Below are 6,680 nucleotides of genomic sequence, written 5' to 3'. Positions count from 1 at the left end.
TGCCATAAAGATCTTTATGTAACCACTTGTTAGGATTTACTACAACCTAGCGCTCTAATACTAATTGAAACTAAAGATGTATTCCCAATAGGGGGTGAATTGGGTATTTAAAACTTATTTAGAGGAACCTAAGTTTCTTTTAAACCTTTTTAAAATAACCAATCACAACCTCACTGCAATTTCAATCACGATATACTAATAAGTGAATGTACTACCAATCAACAACCCTATGTATATAAGAACAATTGAAAATACAATCTAGATATTTATTTTCAGCACTTTAAATATTCAGTTCTAGATTTTAGCAATCAACCAAGGATTTAATCGATATACAAACACTGATTTTGAATTTAATTGATGAATATTGCAAATTCAAACAGTCTCAACAATTTAACAAGCAATTTCTCTTCTTGTATTCAAACAATTAATCAATCAATATGAAATAATCTCAGTCGATTAAATGAATTTAGAACTTGCTATTTCAGCAATGTTTGATTTGCAATGAAGATTAAACCATTCACAATATTCACAAGTGACCTTGAATTAATTCAGTTTTCTCAAGTTAATCTCCACATTCAACACTTCCCAACTTAAATCTAAATCAAGCACAATAGTTAATAATCAATAACTAAATGCAGAAAAAGAAAGAGTTTAAGGGAAAGAAGAGCGAACACCAGATTTTTTACAAGGTTCGCCTAGCAGCATACGTCCTTGCCTCAAGCAACCCGCTTTGAGGATTTTCTTTACCACTTCATTCAATAGGTGAAGCAACTCCCTCTCCATTTGGAGGTGGAGACCCCTCTCCAACGACAACACCCTCTCACTAGGCAACGATTCAACAACTTGAACCGTCAATTGTGCAACTAACAACACAAGTTTGTTTGTACAATAAAAATACTCTCAGCAGAGTAGAATTTGCACAAGTTAAAGTACAATACAATTCAATAAATCAATAAAGAGATGAAGCTCATGAAGATATTAAAGATATTCTGATTTTAGAATGAAGATTTAAAAATCAAACTAGAATTTTCGTGTAGGGTTTTCAACACAAACTCACAGCAGCCATTCAAAAAAATTTTCAAGAGTAGAACAGGATTTTGAATGTATATGTGAGTATATGTCTTACCCTAATCGCATGATAAACATCTTTATATAGGGTAGGAAACCTTCTGGCCATTTTCCCCAAGTTTGGAAAAAAAAATCAGCGCTTTAGGAAGTTTAAACATAAACTTCAGTCACCTAAACCCGAGAGGTCAGTCGCCTGAACTTATTCAAAATAATGCATCAGAATAGGCAATAGCATGTCAGTCGCTTGACCATGATAGCTCAATCACTTGAACCTATTATGTTTTCTTATTAACACTAGCAGTAGCATATCAGTTGCCTGATGGACAATCATTAGTCGTCTGAACACTATACTACTTATTGTTTTTCAAATTTTGATTCCAAAACTTGTTTTTATTGACTTTGAAAAGTATATTAGACCTTTTAAAAGATATTTTCCATGTTTTAAAACAGGTCTCTAAGTCCTGAATAAATCCTCAGAGCTTCAAATACAATATTGAAGTTTGAAGTACTTACATGAGACTCTCAAAGAATAAGTACTAATAAGTTCCTAAGTCTTCATGTCGTATAGCTTCAATGATTTGTCCAAGCTTTAACCAATTCTTTAATATGCTTCATATCCATCATGACTCGTAGCTTTAAGTTTAAAATTCATTCAAGCTCTTTCAAGTAAAATCACTTTACTTTGCACAAAGCTTAATTCCTGAAATTGAACTCGAAGCTTATTTAATAACCTTAATTTGTTATCATCAAAACGAGATTAAGCTTCATTAGGCTAACATATCCTATGAATATAAACTGAGAAAGAAGTCTGTAATAATAGAAAATATTAGACGCTGATAATTTGTACTCCTCCCATCCCCTAACTCCACTTTTTAATCAAAATTTTTCTTTTACTACATTCGATTATTTTATTAAAAAAAAGGAATTACAATCATCATCTTTCACCCATTTAAATTTTGTATTTTATCTCCGACGCCTTATTCCCCTAATGATCACCTCTTCTAACTCATTTTCAATTGAAATTCTCCTAGCATTTTCATTGTCTGACACCATAATGTGCTCCTCCTTTTTATCTAGACTGGTTAACTTGCTCAAAAGACTTGATTTTCTAAGCCTAACATCACCAGACTCTCTCTTATTCCAAACTTCCCATTTTTCCTTCAACCGTTTTCAAATTTCTCATGAATCTAAACCTATCCCAACCCCTCTCCGCATCCTCCTCCTCAGAACTCCCTAACAAAAGGCTTTAAAGTCACATAGTTAAGCCACATGTTCTTAAACTTAAAAGAGTTAGGACCCCACAACACTTTGCTAAACTCCTATAAAATAAGGAAGTGATTAGAAGTTGTCCTGTGAAGAGTTGTATGATATAGATTGAGAAAATCATCCTCACTACTGAACAAAAAATTATCCAATCCATTAGCTACCGCCTCTAATCCCCCGAACTGGACAAGTGAATAAAGCATTTCCCAAAGGAAAATCTCTAAACTCACAATCCCTAATTAAAAAATCGAACTTGAGCATACTTGCGGGAGTTATACTACCCCCTTTCTTCTCTCTAGGAAACCTAACCACATAGAAACCACCTCCCAAGAACCATCAAAGGGAGTGAAAACCAAAAATAGTGCTAAAATCTTCCCAAAATGAGTTCCTTAAGGTAGGCCTAAAAGGTACGTAAACTAAAGAAACCCACCACTGACCCCTCCCTCTAAATTCTAATAAAACCAATATATATAAAATAAAATAAAATAAAAACGCGTCAAGGGATCCACTTTTGAAATAGGCACGAATCCCATAAGACAAGAATGCTCCCTAACACATGTCTTGAAGGCAACAATTCCCAATCCTTACAATGGCCAACCCAAATAGTCTTCACCAATCCCCTTTCTATCATTTCCAATTTAATTTCCTGGATAAGTGCAATATTAGGGGAGCTCTTTTTAAATACCTCCTAAATCAAAATTCTCGTCCTCAAACTCCCTAAAATCCTTTAAGATTCCAATTGACTATCTTCATAACCTAATGCATTTACCACCCTTCCGGACTCCTTTCCTATCCCCATAATTAATTGACAACCCCAAGTTTTTTAATTTATTTTGGACTTTCTTCTTTCTTCTCCTGTACCTCCTAAAAATCAATCCTAACCTGCTTTACCAATTGGGTCAATAAACTCCAAACCTATATCTTGAGGAGTTGTTGCAAGTCAAGGTAGTCTTTCCCACCTCCCTTGGAGCTAAGGTAAAGATCTCTCTGTTAGAAAAATCATCCTTGTGGCAAAAAGTTACCAAAGAAGACATATACTTAATAGGGATAGGAATGATTCCTTACTTCGCTCAGATGTACAAGGGTCCCCTGAAAGAAGATATGTTTTCTAAATAAGATTCCCTCCAAATCATAACAAGGAATGATCAACTTAATTAGAAACAAGGTAGGGACTAAGCTTGTGGCTAGGGTTCAAACGCATGTTTCCCACAACTTTTAAATCATTCACATAGTCACAATTGCACTTAGAAAAGTTCATACCTGCTTGTACAAGATTTGAGTTCGAGTGAAGACTAACACTCTCCATTTTCAATGAACTCGATTTCAAATACTCATCCTTGGTAGTGTAACCCTTTTCTAGCTCTTCATCGATATTTTTAAACAAATGGAACAATCTTTTATCCTTAAATTCAACTCTCACATGATCAAATAGAGGCTCATTCTCGCACTCGCACATGTTGCCCATGTCCTTATCTAATTTGAACATTGAACTCTCTTCTATATCCCCTTCAACATTCAAGTTTGTCGACTCAACATAATTTACCCCTGTTATATCAACTTGCTTGCAAAAGTCTGCATCCTCTTTCTTAGCACAATTTATCAAAGGTTCCTATAAAAGTAAACACTCTTCTAAACCTAACCCAATCACCTCTTCTCGATTCTCAAGTAAACATTCATCCCTTTCTAAATCAGGCCTAGTATGTCATAGTTTTGACGCTAGGCACTCAAAATTTGGGACTTTTTCCTTAATGACCTAAACAACTTCCATCTTTCTCTACTCAATGCAATAGTGATCGAAAAATATACTAGCAATGCTTAAAGCAAGGCACTCCATCTATTTTTCTGATTGGCCTTTGAAATGTAGACAACGGATAGAAACTTGCTAGTGCCTTTCACCAAGAATATGTATCTATACCTACCATTTTTACAAAGCTTCAAACCCACACTAGCCTCAACCTTGCCGAATCTTGTTCCTTGTTGGTTCTTTGTAGTCCCTACATTAGCCTCGTAAATCACTTCCAATGTTGTTATGGTCCAGAATTGTTCTTCCTTCACTAGCATAATGAAAGAGACAAATTTTCTAGCATATTCCATAAAACAATAAGGCACAGAGTTCAGCTGAACCACTAATAAAACATTCCTCCCAATCTATGGGAAATGGACTTTCCTATCCTTGATTCAAGCACTTGTAGAGGCTTTTGTCAATCCATAAAAAATTGAGAGGGATGGATAAGGGAGGAACAGGGTGAACAGTAGAATGATGGAAGGAAATTATCCTAGGCTTTAGCTCACAACTTGTTAGGTGATCAAGAATATTAGAAGCCATCGCAAAGGGTTGGGAAGGAGTAAATGATCGTTAGGGAAAGGACATGAACATCAGGAGGAGTCGGAAAGGGAGTTTCTGTCAAAACAAGTGGTTAAGGATCAAAGTTTAATGTCGGATAATAAAGGGATACTATCGTGACAAGGGCATTTTCTGTTGATGGTATTTGTATCAAACTCAGTAAGGTTGTCCAAGAAAGCTGGTTAACGAAGGTATCTAGAGTCAAAGCTGGGCTTTGCAAACAAGATGGACGATTGATGGTAAGGGGAGGCTTAGAAGGGGGCTAAGAGGAGACACGAGGGAGAAGGCCACCATGCTCAAGTGCTCGAAGGGTAGATACACTCATATCGAGAGGAACGCATTGACTTTTTGTCATCAACTAATTTTTCACAAATTTCAAATTTATGCGTATGTAAATATCTTTTATTTTCAAAAAATAATGATTGAAAATATATATCTAACAAAGACAAAAACTCAAGCCCTTAAAAATATGAGACGGTTTGAATTTTAAATCTCTACCTAAAATACCCTAAAATAACTATCCTAAAATGTCGTATAATTGCTTTTTAAAATAAATTTAAATACTGTTCAATTCCTAATTATTTTCTAAAAAATAAAAAATAAAATTTAAAAAAAAAACATGCACATAGTGCATGTCCATGGCTAGTAAATATCACATTAACTTAGAAAATAAAATACACATGGGTAGTTATAGGGGCATTTTAAAATCGAAGAAAAGGAGATCAGGGGCTGCTAGAGGGGCCCACACACTTGGTTGGCTAGTGCTCTAACGAGAGAGAGAGAGAGAGAGAGAGAGAGAGAGAGAGAGAGAGAGAGAGAGAGAGAGAGAGAGAGAGAGAGAGAGCATTTATGTGAAAATAGGCCAAAAAAATCCCCTTCCCATAGTGCCCTCATTCTATGTAACTATATGCATACAGCATACCTTGTTTACTAAAATATTATCATTATTTTTTGTTGGTTCCATTTTTGTTTTCTAAGGTTGTTAGTAATTGGGGTGTAGAGTTGTTTTTGTTTTGATAATGTTCCACGGTTGTTCTACGTGTAGCCAAGAAGAGTATTAGAAGATACGATAGCTTGGTGCCTGAATAGCGTACCAAATTACATGTCCCCCACAGCTATGCTATGGTAGTTAGATGAAGACAAAAGATGCATTGCTTACATGCTTGTAGTAACCTTGGCAGCCAAAATTTGTAGTTAGATGAAGACAAAAGATAATAAGGTAATGTTTGAATGCATGAGTTTCAGAGTGGATTTGTTTGAATTAGGATGAAACAACAATTTTGTGGTGGGTTTTATCCAAACTCACACATCCAAATCCAAAAATCCAATTCCATGCTCCAAAATGCAGGATAAGATTACTTTTGGGAACATGAATCTAAATTTAATGCGCGTAGTTGAGATTCAACAAGAATTTGAAATACATGCATTTACAAATTCTTATTTTGAGTTCATCATTCATGCTGAGATGGCTCTAAGACTCATCCCAACGGAGGTAAGTCTTTGGAACATGTTGCCATACGTAACTTTGGCACCAAAGAATAAGAAACTGTTATCCTTTTCATAAAACTAAAATCTTAAACATAAATTTCATATAACTATGCATAAAATATTATTGTCTTAATGCAACCATACCATGAAAATAGTGAATTTATTTAAGTTTGGAGCTTTAGCACAAACACACAATAAAATTGATTTTTTGACACAAACATAGAAGAAAATTTTCAGTTTTTGCACAAAATCGAAGATGTTCTAAAACAGTTTACAACTAACATGCTACAAATTTCAAGTAACAATGAAAATATGCAAGAATACATCAGTGAATGACATACCATGTCCCTCTTGGAGATTCAATTATCAAGCAAGCCTCAATGATAAAAAAGAACCAAAGAAAGAATTATTAAGCTTGAATATTCTTCTCTAAACTAAGACCTTCCAATTGAGTATTCCACAAAGAAAGGAATGAAAAAGCTTTTTTTTTTTTTCAATATTTGAACATACCTTTTAA

The sequence above is a fragment of the Malania oleifera genome, chromosome 7 (genome assembly GCF_029873635.1).
Source record: "Malania oleifera isolate guangnan ecotype guangnan chromosome 7, ASM2987363v1, whole genome shotgun sequence".
NCBI lineage: Eukaryota > Viridiplantae > Streptophyta > Magnoliopsida > Santalales > Ximeniaceae > Malania > Malania oleifera.
Note: the sequence above shows the minus strand (reverse complement) of the source record.